Below are 13,446 nucleotides of genomic sequence, written 5' to 3'. Positions count from 1 at the left end.
GTTTTAGAATCTCCTTTCTTGGAGACTACTAAACTGAAGTCTATCTTTCAAGTGTAAATCCTTGGTGACATTCATGGAGTCCCTGGCAGAACACAACAACACCAAGTGGCCCACTTTTTATTTTTATTTTTTTTAACTTTCCCTAGGATATACACTTAGCTAATGCTTTTAAAGTGACACGGTCTTGAATAAACGTAGTTGATAAGCACCTAGAGGCTGTTCATCTACCAGCAACCTGTACTACTTGGGTCTCATTGTTTCATTTGTCTTTCTGACTGAGTTTGTAAATAATTCGACAATATGGGCCTTTAGAATCAGAATAAGGATGAGAGTTTAACCCCTAAAATAGCCTAGTCCGTTCAAGGCATTCAGAGAAAAGCAAACGTTTCGGTAAAATGTCTGTATATCTTTTTGACTTGTTTTCTTTTAAGTTTACAAACTCTAGCGTTTCATAATCAAGGAAACAACTGGTAAAAGAGAGACTAGTAAAAAAATTAGATCTAATGCATTAAAAAACACATACACTGAAAACATTATTATACAGAGGAACATTAAATCTATTTATTATTTGTTTTAATTTTTACCAGTAGGTGGCACTGCATATGGGATTTATTTCTACCCATGTGACAATTATGGGTGACGTTCCCTCCATTAGAGTTTAGAGTTAGATTTCCCAATTAAATTGTGCCTCAGAGTCCCAACAGTTCTTTTGTGACAGAAGAAACTTTCATGAACGCTACTTCGATTTATGAAAGCAACGTGCTTGCTCGTGATGGATTTATGGATAAGTTTTATGCACCTATGCAGATGAAATAACTGAATGAGAGAGGTTGGCTCCCTAACATCATGTAATGACGAAGCGATAAGCATTGGGGTTGTTTGCTCCCTCTTAGTTCACTAATGTGAATTGTAGTGATCCAGTCAACATAACAGAAGGGTCTGAAACATTGCTACTGGAGAAACAAAGCAGTTCCAAGAGGTGATTATAGTGCCCTGAAGAGTAGATGCGTGGTCGGGGGAGAACAAAAGAAGCAAGTTAGGGGTAATAAACAGGGATGGGGTCATCCAATCATCTCAAAGTTTTTAACCCAGAAATATTCCTGTCCAAATGAAGAAAGGGGACAAAAAAATGGAACAGAGAATGAAGGAAGGGCCAACAAGGTAGTGCCGTACCTGGAGATCCACTCAACACTTTTGCCATGATCAAGTGGCTCTTGCTGATAGGAACCTAGGGGAGTGGTTCCTGAGGAAGTCCGGCCAGCAAGTGAGCAACGCAGATGTGGATGCTTGGAACCAACCATCAGACTGAGCTCAGGGAACCTGATCGGGGAGCTGGCGGAAGAATTGGAGGAGCAGAGGGGGATTGCAACCAAATTGGAAGAACAATATAGGCTGGCCTGACCATCCTGGCCACCAGACTACTAACCAAGGAGTGTACCTGGAGAGATCCATGGTTCCAGATACACATGTAACCGAGGTCGATCTTGCCTGACAGCAATGGGAGGGGAGACCCTTGGTCCTGGGGAGGTTTGATAACATAGGGGGCTGCTGGAGTGGTGGGGCAGGATAATGTGGGTGGGTGGGGGAACACCTCATAGAAGCAGAGGGAGGGGCGAGGGCAGATATGAGATTGGGGACCCGAGGAATGGTAACCTGGAAGTGGGATATCATAGGATAGGGGGTTGGTGGAGGGGGTAACCGGGAAGTAGGATATCATTTAAGATGTAAATTAGTGGAATGATTAATAAAAAATAAAATGAATAAGTAAAAGAGTAATAAACATATCTAGGAAGGAGGAAAACACCATGCAAACAGATCTACTGGTTCAGGGTTTTCCTTAAAGATTTTTTTTTCCCAAACATTCAAACTTAAAATTGTTCAAGTATGTTTGACATCTGATCAGCTTAGGGGGAGATGGTTAATAGCATTAATATACAGAGTAAGACACATTCAGTACCCAGGGCACTAACTATATCTAGCAACCATTGCCTCTCCTGTGCTATAGTCACCCACAGTCATCATATTGGAAGTTCCTGCCCGTTGTTGAAACCCTACACTACCCAAGTGTTTTTGACTTGGCTTCTTCAGCATGGCCATTATGTAATCCCATCAAGATCCCCACTTGCCTGACCTCTGCATGTTTTCTCTGACACTGTTTCTAACTTCGCTTCCTTTTCTTTTCAGGTTTGACATCACAGTCCATTCTTTATTCGCAGGCCGATATCTTCCCATTCCTGCTGGCTTTCTTTTATCACACCCCTTTCCACCTGGGCTAATGAACATCACCGCAAGGAAATCAGAAACGCATGTAAACGAGCTGCACGCAGAGAATGTAGCTGAACTTCACTAAAAACATGGGTCATCAGCCCCAAAGGGACCCTCTGCGTGTTTGAACTTAGTCATGTCTCTTTGCTGTTTTCAATCATAAACATTTCAGAGTGTGATCATCCCCCAAATCTCTTACCTCGGTTCTTTTCCATTTTATTGCAGCTACACACAACAAGAGATTTTTTGAAGACACCTCTCCCAATTTCTGCCACTATGTTAATGCATAACACTTTAGTCAATGCATTTATATCTACTAATGACTTTCTTTTAGTGTAATGTTTGGGAAAGGGTTGTTTTCTCTCTAATTTTAATGATTCCTGTATTGCATCCCTTCCTATTTCTTCACAGTTTCCATGGCATTTATTTAAGCTTGAATTTATCTTTTCAAAAATTATATAATATACATATATATGCATATTTATGAATATATATTGGTCCTACACAAACACATATACATACATATACACATACACGTGCACGCACACATATACATGCACATACACATACATATTCCACCATCCTGTCAAGTCCAGATGTTTTCTCAAAATCTGAATCCAGAGATGCTACCCACAGGTGCTCCAGTCTAAGCCTAAGAGATCGCTTCAACTGGGCTTGCGCTTGCCTAGCTGCAGATGGTTCAGCGGATCCCAGACAGCAGTAAAATTGCCAGCTCTCCCAGGATTTGACCAGCATCTCAGTTCTCTTAGGTTTTCAAAGATGACATAGTTCCCAGTCAGCAGGAAATAGTCTTGAGAACACGATGACCTCACCCCTGCCCCTCCATCGCCCCTTCCCAGTTCCTCATTCTTGATTAAACAAAAAGGGAGGAATGTTAGTTCACAGACCATACTGCTAGTCTTTTCCCGAGGAGGATGTCGCAGTAGCTTATGTCATCATCTGCATCTGCAGCCATGTCTTGCCATCAGGTGTGGGTGGCCCATAAAAAACTGCTCACCCCTGCAGTACAATTCTCTTTCTCGGTCCCCACATGTACCCTCAGGCGCTCTCTCTCTCTCTCTCTCTCTCTCTCTCTCTCTCTCTCTTTCTCTCTCTCTCTCTCTCTCTCTCTCTCTCTCTCTCATCTCTCTCTCTCTCTCTCTCTCTCTCTCTCTCCTCTTTCTGTCCCTCTCTGCATCCCTCCTTCTTTGTGCTTAGGGCTCTTCTCTTTTCTGTCTGCTTCTACCTTCTTTCCAGGCCCTCAGTCCCTTCCCTTCCTCCAAATAAACCCCCTTTATACCAAAAGAATCTTTTCAACCATTTATGCAATGTTACTTGTTAAAAGTATCAACAATATATGTAGGAGAAGTCCCCCTATCAAATCTCTACTACTATATTTGCCCTTAAACATCCTAAAAATTGTACCTATATTCATGTGTCTATTTTTAATTCTTGTTCACTAGTTAAACTACAGTTGGGTTTTGAGAACTGCCAAGCACTATCACTACTTTGAATGTTTATCTCCAAGATCATCAATTTAAGTACAACAGTCATATTCTAGTTCTATGGTTTTGATCAACTTTTAACTGGCTGGAATTGTGTTCTCCACACAAAACATGCTCAAGTCAACCTCCAGTACCTGCGAATATGTTCTTATTTAGAAATATGCTCTTTGCAGATAATCAAGTTAGCATAGGCTATATTAGATTAAGATTGACCCTAATTCAATTATTGATTTCCTTATAAGAACAGAGAAATTAGAATGTGGATAGGGGAAGACTGTCATGGGAAAAGCAACAGAGGTTCGGGTGAGGAGTACCCAAGCCAAGGCACAGCAAGAGTTCTGGCAACCATGGAAAAAGTAGCAGAATCCTGTGGAGCAGATTTCCTTTCAGAGGCTCCAGGATCTATGAAGGAGCACCTCAAACTTCTCACTCCCATGCGACAATACATTCTTGTTGTGCCTCATCCAGTTGGTGACACATCCACCCACACTGCAGACATGAAAAGAAGGAGGTGAAAATACTAAACTCAGTTGGCACACTGATCCGGATCCCTGGGGACAGTTCAAGGCCAATCCCATGCTACATATTTTCCCGTCATCCTCAGCCCTCTCAGTTTTTCCCACCGTCCTTGTCCTAGCCTCTTTTCTCAAGAGCTGGAGAGTCTCAGGACTGTCTGATGCCTTTGCTGTGGTATCTATTTCCATATCCCACCCCCAGATCTTCTTTCTGAATATCAGAGGTGTTATCCAATCACCTGAAAGCAAATCATAAAACTCTTATTCCTGATGTTTTAAAACGTGGTATAGTCAGTAGGCTACTAATAAGCAGTCTCCTATTTGGAAGTAATGTGAACCATTTCCCCCTAAGTTTCAACAGTGCTCTGTGTATTCAATATGAGGTATTTGTCAGGTAGATGTCTTACAATTTTAGATTTTTCTATCTAAAAGTCGTCTTTTTATCCTCTTGACAGTGTCTTTCAGAGCTCAGACTTTGAATCTTAGTGCTTGTAATTCACTTTTTTTTATTTCAAAGATCAAGTTTGATGTCAGATAACAATGGCAGGGGAGGCCCTTGGTCCTGTGGAGGTTTGATGCCTCAGGTTAGGGTGATGCCTGAGCGGACAAGCTGGAGTGGGTGAGTGGGTGGGGAAGCACTCTCAGAGAGGCAAAGGGGAGGGTGAAGAAGGGGCATGGAAATTGAGGGCTATGGAGGGGTAACCAAGAAGGGGGATAGCATTTGAAATCTAAACAAATAAGACGACCAATAAAAAAATATCAAAGATGAAGTTTTCAATGTTCTATTACTAAACACCGGTGCTTATGTTTTCTTTTGTGGGGGACTCTCGAATTTGTACAGGTTAGTGGTTGACATTTAGTTCTTTGGCACAGTTTTAGCCCATGTTCATGGATAGCATAAGGTGTATATCCTGGACTCTTTTTCTATCGTGTGAGGATCTCTAGTTGCTCAGACACTTACTGAGAAAATAGTCTTTTCACCTTTGTATCGCCTTTTCTTTTCTCTCACATTATTTTTTATTGGATATTTATTTATCCACATTTTTAATGTTATCCCCTTTCCCTGTTTCCCCTCTGGAAATCCCCCATCCCACCCCCTCCCTCAGCTTCTATGAGGGTGCTTCCCCACCTACCCATCCACTCCCACCTCTCCACCCTGACATTCCCCTACACAGGGGCATCAAACGTTCACAGGACCAAGGTCCTCTCCTCCCTTTGATGTCTGACAAGGCCAACCTCCACTACATATACAACTGGAGCCATGGGTCTCTCCATGTGTACTCTTCGGTTGGTGGTTTAGTCCTTGGGCGCTTGTAACGCATTTTCTTTTCTTTTTTTTTTTCGCATTTTCTATTCCCTCAAAACAATTGACAACTGGACATCATGGCACATGGACAATCCTGACATTCAGAGGGTGGAATGGAGGCCTGAGGATCAGGTGTTCAAGACCATTCTCACTTACATTGTAAGTTGAGCTAGCCTGAGCTACCAGAGGTCTTGTAAAAAATTTTTTAGTTACCTATATTTTATTTTAAATATTTGGGGTTTTTCTGTAATTTTTTAATTCTGTGAAGTTGTGTGTGTCTACATGTAAGTGTGCATGTGTGAGTGCAAGTGCAGTTGATAACCCGTTGATGGAGTTACAGACAAGCATGAGCTGCCTGTTATGGGCTCTGGGAACCAATTATAGGTGCTCTAGAAGATCATCACGTGCTCTCAACTGCTAAGGCATCTCTCTGGCTCCTCCACCCCTGCCCCAGTGTTGAATACATTTACTATATTTTATGGCTACATCCTTCTTGACAACTCTGACCTTTCATTATTATATTATTCTGTGTTCTTTAAGAGACATATACGTGTGAGTTTCAACCCCGGTTGAATCATCCTCACACCCAGTGAGCCACCACTCTTGCATGGTATAGATTTTTAATGTGTTATCTATTTTAATATGCAGAAAACTCTGTTTATTCCTGAGCACATAGAGGAGTTTGACTTGTAGAAATAGGCCAATTTAGATTTATTCTTAAACTTTATGTTGTCTATTATCAAAAAGTTTATCAGTGTCTGAGGTAATAGATTCTGAGTCAGACCTTCAAATATTGTAGCAGTAGATGACAAAGTCATGAAAACCTTACTATCTTCATAACAGCACCTTAGTCTAACCCACCATCATCCCTCAGGAAGATCGCTAACATTCTAGGTAACCCTTGTCTTCAGCCTGACTTTAATTGGATTCTTTTTAAAGCACAAATCTGAAATCTCTGAATTTAAAAACTGTCTCATCACCCCATTCCTTAGAAAATAGTAGACTCCAAAATAATCTTATAACATGCTTTTCTGCCTAAATCCTTACTTCCAGCACACTGACCTGCTTTCCCTGATCTGTAGGAAATGTCTATGCTTACGTCTTTGTCTGTGTGTATAGGTCTTTTTAGCTCCACTAGTCTCCTATGTCTTTACTTGGCCTTTTCTTTTTATTTACGTTAACACTATAACTCAATAGGCTTGGGATAGTTACCAAAGGCAATTATAAATAGTGTATGGGAAGAATTCATTGTTAGTGTGAAATTGTTCTAGGGCACTTAGTCAAATCCTTGGGGATGAGGCTCCTTCAAAGAATTACAGAGATGGAAAATGAAAGGAAGTAGAGACTTAAATATAGACGTTTCCTATAGAACAGGGAAAGCAGGACACTTCGTCAGGAGTAAGGGTTTAGACAGCAAAAGGTGTTATAAGTTCCCAAAGATTTACATTTTCATTCTCATTCTTGTATCTGTACTCTTTTGTACATTAGCCACTGCCATTATTCTTAAGGAAAAAGAGGCATAGTTTTTAGGAGCGTGCTTTTGGCATCTAGACAGGTAATGCTTGCTGCTCAAAAGTATTTATTATCTATTGTTAAAAATTGGATGAAACACTTTAAACATTTATTTATTTTATGGGCATCAGTGTTTTGTCAGGAACAGTGAAGATGGAGTTACAGAAAGTTGTGTGTTGAAATGTGGATGCTGGGAATGAACCAGCTCCTCTAGAAGAGCATCTAAAGGAAGACCAGTCTGTCCTCTTAATAGCAAAGCTATTTCTCTGTCCCAATGGGTAGAACTCCTTTGAGTCTGATTTTTTACTATGAGTCATTGCATGCTATATTATTTACACATGCTTTACAGTTTCACTTTGGTATTTTAGCAGTAGTTCCTTTTCGGTTTAAGTCTTATGTCCTTTGTTTATACTTTTTAAAACCATGTAATCTATCTAGTGTTTCTTTACCACCTTTCTGTCTTCGTCAATTTTGCTGAGTACTCCAATAGAACACAAACCGCATGGTTTATAAACAGCAGAAAAAAAATGATCAGAGTATAGAAGAATCTAGAAAGCCTAGGATGAAGGCATAGACAGGACAGACCCAGTGTCTGCTGGAGGCAATCTTCTGAGTTCATGCATGGTCCATTTTCACCATTTCGGAGGGATCTATAGTTTCTTCAATGGCTTTTAAGGAGACAAATCCCATTCATTACATCCTGACATCACCAAGAAGCATCACTACTTATTGCCATCTTATTCAGTACTAGGCTTCAGTATTTGAACAGACCCTTAACTTCCCTAAGAACAAAGTTAAAAGCATATACAACTGGATTGCGGCCTCCTACATATGTAAATTGTCTAGACTGTAACAAAACATTGAGTTCTTTTCCGTGTCTAGAGGCTGTGACAGCTGAAATAGTAAACATTATCTAGTCCAAATTACATAGATAGCAATTGTTTTCTCTATTAGACAACTAGCTCATTATTTTCCTCCACAGTAATCCAAAATGATACAAAGTTGTTATCTGATTTCTTCTGTGATATATTTTCTTCTCCCAAAGAATCTGGCTAATTGTAAAATAATCTGACAGAGTCCCAGAGAGATGGATCAGTGGTTGGGAGTGTCTTGCAGGATTTGGATTGTTATCCCAGCGCCCAGGTCCAGGGTATCCAGTACACTCTTTTATTCCCCAGTGGGTACATACATGAGTGAAAACTCATGCACACATAATAATAAAATAATTAAATCTAAAAAAATTGCCTCATTAATATATTTTGAAGAATGCTAATGAGTATTCATTACAGAAAACAAATCGTAGGCTTGTTTATCATCTAGGAAAAACAATTTTAAAAGTTTTTGTTTTCTAGGAATTTCCAAAATCCTTATATGTTAATGAGTATATAAACTTCCGAGGCTATGTAGAAAAGAGGTGACTTTTCTAATTTAATTAACCAAAAAAAAATCTTTTCATTAGGAAACAGCTAATTTGGGGGTTACTGATATAGACTTTGATGCTCTCCTCAGGGTAAACGTGTGTGTCAACCAGATTTTTGTTGTTAAATATGGGCCCTCTGGAATGTCTGGCTCAGAAATGTGATTACATAATTTATCTAATAGACCTAGCTTTCTTCAGTCATGTCCATCTGTTTTGAACTACAGTACCCAAAAGTTTCCAAAATAAATGTCCTTGGGATTTAGTATATGTAAAATAAAGTTTGTGTTTGACACAGAAAATGGTAAGCCCATGAGGAGTTATGTAAAAATTCTTGGATAGTTATATATAATTCAGATTGCCGAACATTTAGTATTACGGGATTTAAAAACAAGAACTTCAAAGGTAAAATACAATTCGCACTAATGAATAGCACATGTGGTATAACTGAAGCCCCTGTAGGCAACAGACAGGGCCAGACTGATGTGTGATCAGAGACCATGGCCACCTGTGAGCTGCAGTTTGAGGTCCCTGAACCACCTATCTGCTTTCCAGAGCAATACTTACATCCATCCTTTGAATGACAGTGGATCCCTAGAAGTGTTAGCATACATACTGCTGACTGTAAAAGGTGGCATCCCCATTTAACAGTTTCAGAAATCTTGCCATTAAGAGTAGCTGCCATTGATTCAAACACATATCCCCGGTGTTAAGTAGTAATTGCTTTTCATGGCTGCCCCTCATTTTGCATTTTGACTATTGAGAGTGCTGTCTAGAATGCTAAGTTTTTGATTGCATTATTTCATTTGATTATCTTAAGAGCATTTAAAAGTTGATACCTATCTTACATATATTTCACAGACTGGGAATTAAAGTTTACAACTGCATACCCTTTATCCAAGAGCAATAAACGTGACTAAATTGGCATTGAAATGATCTCTGTAAGATGTGAGCTTGAATCTTTGTGAACAATCTAGTTAGGAGGAACTTAAGAATGACAGTGTGGTAGGCATCCTTGACCAACTTTTGTTAAAGAAAATACCGAGACTCAGAAAAGGTACTTAATTTACCAACTGTTGGTGGGAATAGATACATAAATTTTACTGTTGGAAGATAAAACCATTAATTCGTTGAAATGGACAAAGTCAACAGAAATATCAAGTGTGAGTTTAGGGGCAACATGAATGTATACTTCAACTTAATAGAAAGAAGATAATGGCAGAACCAAAAATGTATTCTAGTAAACAAACATTCCTGCAATCCCACTGCTTCATCCATTAATATTGTGTGTGTGTGTGTGTGTGTGTGTGTGTGTGTGTGTGTGTGTGTGTGAAATGTGCATTTATTTTGTGTATGTGTGTTGCGACATATGCTGGCATGTGTGTTCTTCCTTACGGATGTTCTAGGATAAAATCCAAGAACCTTCCTGGATAATGCTTCGATCTTTTTCTGTGAGGCAAAGACTCACAATGTACCACAGAGCTGGCTGACCGCCAACTTGTCTTCTCGAAATTTGTTAGGCGAAGTAGGAATTATGTGAGTTGCAAAATGCACCTGGCCTGGCATTTCTCCTGGCATTTCTGTGACCTAAACTCTGATTTTCTTGCTTGTGTGGCAACCTCTGACCTGTCTCGTCTCTGCAGCTTTATCCAGTAATCCTGATTCAGAGTTTAATATTTGAATGAAAAATCCTGGCCAACTTAAATGATTTGGACTAATTTATCAGCTATCTGTACAGTGACATAGATTTTTTAATAGAGAATGAGTTCTATTAAATGCATTAAGAAATATTCGGTCTGAGGTTAGGATACCATGAAAAAGCATTGAATATTGTACAATCTTCCTTACGTGTTCAGTGCTGTTCTGACTTGACAAAGGAAAGGGGTTTCTTGGGCACTTTGTAACTCGAGATGGGCTGTGCTACAAATAAATATACTCATTATACCAAGTGCTACTAGCAGTTGGTGCATCTCTTTATTAAAAATAAGGCACGAGAAAATATATCTCCTGGAAATGGTATAGTTTTTCTATCAGAAATGACTTTGAAAATTGCATAGCAATTATATATTTAGCAGTCCATCTTCTTTTTCTTCTATAATCATTTTGCTTTCTCTATCAGTTTTTTATTCCATACAAGAATGATCACTTTGAACAAGCTAAGTTGAATTAGTATGTAATGTCATTTGACACCAACAAAAGTTGACATTTAGTTACATCAGTCACTACTGCTCTTAACATGGTGTGGAGTACAGAAACTAGGAATTTTTCATGGTGCTTGTTTAACTTCAAACATTTCCTTTCAATCAAACTTGCCCAGGAAGAAATGCTAATTTCATCATTCACAGCAAAAATAGAAATGAAATCCTTAATGACAGTTGATGTACAACAAAAGGTAACATAGAGAACATTTTACTATAACAAGTACTTTTAAAATCACTTTACATAAAAGCAAATTAGAAAGCACTCTGGAAAATACCTTTTATTACCATCCTTCGTATATAAATGAGGAGACAGGCTGAGTGACTACAATTTATTTACCCCACGGCTTCAGCGGTGGGAATCAAGCCCAGTTACCATCCCCTATCACCCATGTCTGAAACTCTTGTGGTAGAAACAATCTACTGGAACAAGCGTAGTTGAACCCAGTTCTGATTCAGGTATTACCTTTATCTCTTAAAGTCTTGAATTCCCACTCTGGAAAAGAAAGGGTCACTCTAACCAGCCCCCAATGTCCATAAGAAGTAAATGTTTTACAAATTTCTTTAATTGTTATAGAGAAGTTTTACAGATATGACTACTTGTGCAATATCCAACATGGGGTATAAGTAAAAAAAATGCTAGAGAGAATGAATGGTGATTTATGGAAGGGGAGGTAAAAATCATACATATTAATAACTTCTGCAATACACTGGGTTCATTTAGTGATCCCTGGAAACAGGAAAAAATTACTTTTGCAGATTCTGCCTCTGGCAACCACATACTAGGCCAGAGACCTCAAAGCCTGGAAAATGTTTTTGTTTGTTGTTTATTTGTTTTGTTTTAGGTATTTAAATTTAGACAGCTAATACAGAATGCTTGCTTTCTAAGCTCTATTCATAACGTAGAGTAAATTAGGAAAAAAAAGTTTTGCTAAGGGCTCTTCAACTCTGTATATCTAAAATATCTGCATCTGACTGTTTTGGGTGTGACCAAAAGACTTCAGTCTTTGTTTTCAAGTGAACTTTTCCTCTTTGTAACTCCATCTTCCATTTTTATTAACCAGTCAAGCATGTTTTACTTTACACTGAGATAAGGGGATCAGAAACAGCTCCCCACATCTAAGGCGATCTTAATCAGTTGCAAGGGATATGTGAGTGGCATAGTGTGGAAGCTTCCTGGGTCAAGGAGGAAGAGATCTCCTCGGGATTATTACTTTTGATTCTGTTGATAGAGGGAGAAAATTAGGTAACCTCGAGAACAAGGTACTTTTTTTTTTTTTGCCTGTGAACTTTTTGAAAGGACGTGAGGTAAGTTGTCATCCCCCTCATGACCCTCAACTAACCTTTCACTTTTCACATATGTTTTGAAGTGCTGGCCACGTTGATTTCCATGACTGTTTGGGTACAGGTTTCCAAGGAGTGGACTGCCTCGAAAGTCTTTAATCACTATTTTGAACTTTGAATGTAAACACTACAGATGCTCTCCTGGTTCACAGGAGACAGCAAGATGGGTATGAATACGAAAGTTGCCAACAAGGTGTGTTGGTGGCCCCTCAGTCGGTGGACAATAACGAGGTCTCATTACATGCATGAGTAAAAGTTGTATAAGGTTAGTGATTGTTTGGTGACGAAGTGTGCAGAAACATACCACATATGCAGAATTTGTCCTGTGGCCCACTCTCCAAAAGGCCACTGAGTTTGAGGGCACTTACTTCAATGTGGCTAAGCTAGTGTGTGAAAATATTCCTGTTAAGATCACAAACAGTGACTAATAGAAGGTGAATGCATAATTAATGTTATAGGAGACTGATTCACATAGCAAAAAAAGAGTGAAAGAAAGAAGGAAGAAAGAAAGAAAGGAAGGAAGGAAGGAAGAGAAAGAGAGAGAAAAAAGAAAGAAAGAAAGAAAGAAAGAAAGAAAGAAAGAAAGAAAGGAAAGAAGGAAGGAAGAAAGAAAGAAATTGCATATAAAAGAAAGATGGTAGAGTGGCAAATACTTGTTCCTAGAAGTCTCTTTTGCTGAGGACCAATCCAGAAATATCAGTGTGCAATTAATCACAAGAACCTAAGCTATCGGCCTCCAAGGAAAAGAAACTGAGTGTTAAACTTAAATTACTCTCAACTTCTCCCTTAGCATCTGGTAAAGAGCTCCAGTTCTTTCTGCTATTGTTCTTACTAACAATGATTCACCTCTGAGAAAGTCGCTCCCTTTTTTTTAAGAAATAAGTTTGCACGAATGGAATGAAAATCAAGTCCTGCTAATATCCAGGGGAAAGGCTGGCAGCCTTCCAGAAATGCCCTTCTAAAACACGAGCTTTCCGTTTTTCAGTTCACATTATCGAGAAGGAAGGGAAGGAGAGAATTAAGAATGCTGAGGACCTTTGGGGATTAGCACCTGATCAGACACCTCATGACTGGGCTTTAGCAGCAGAAACCATGGAGAACCTTCTGTAGAAGGACTCTGTGTAAATGAGAGTTAACCCAAGAGAACCAAGAGGAGACAAAGAACAGCTTCCAACTGTGATATTAGTGGTATCTGCTTCCAGCCTCAGTGCTAACCTCAAACACCTCCTTGGAACTGACATGTAACTTCTAGTGAAATAATCAATCTAGTCATGCTGATTAAATGTGGTGCCAGATATGGCAAATTCAGTACTACAGAAAATGTGTTATCTTTTCCTAGGAATTTCATAAGGACAGCTAGCTATACATTTCCTGCTGAATGGCA

The sequence above is a fragment of the Rattus rattus genome, chromosome 1, assembly GCF_011064425.1.
Source record: "Rattus rattus isolate New Zealand chromosome 1, Rrattus_CSIRO_v1, whole genome shotgun sequence".
NCBI classification, from domain to species: domain Eukaryota; kingdom Metazoa; phylum Chordata; class Mammalia; order Rodentia; family Muridae; genus Rattus; species Rattus rattus.
This window is presented reverse-complemented; position numbering follows the sequence as displayed.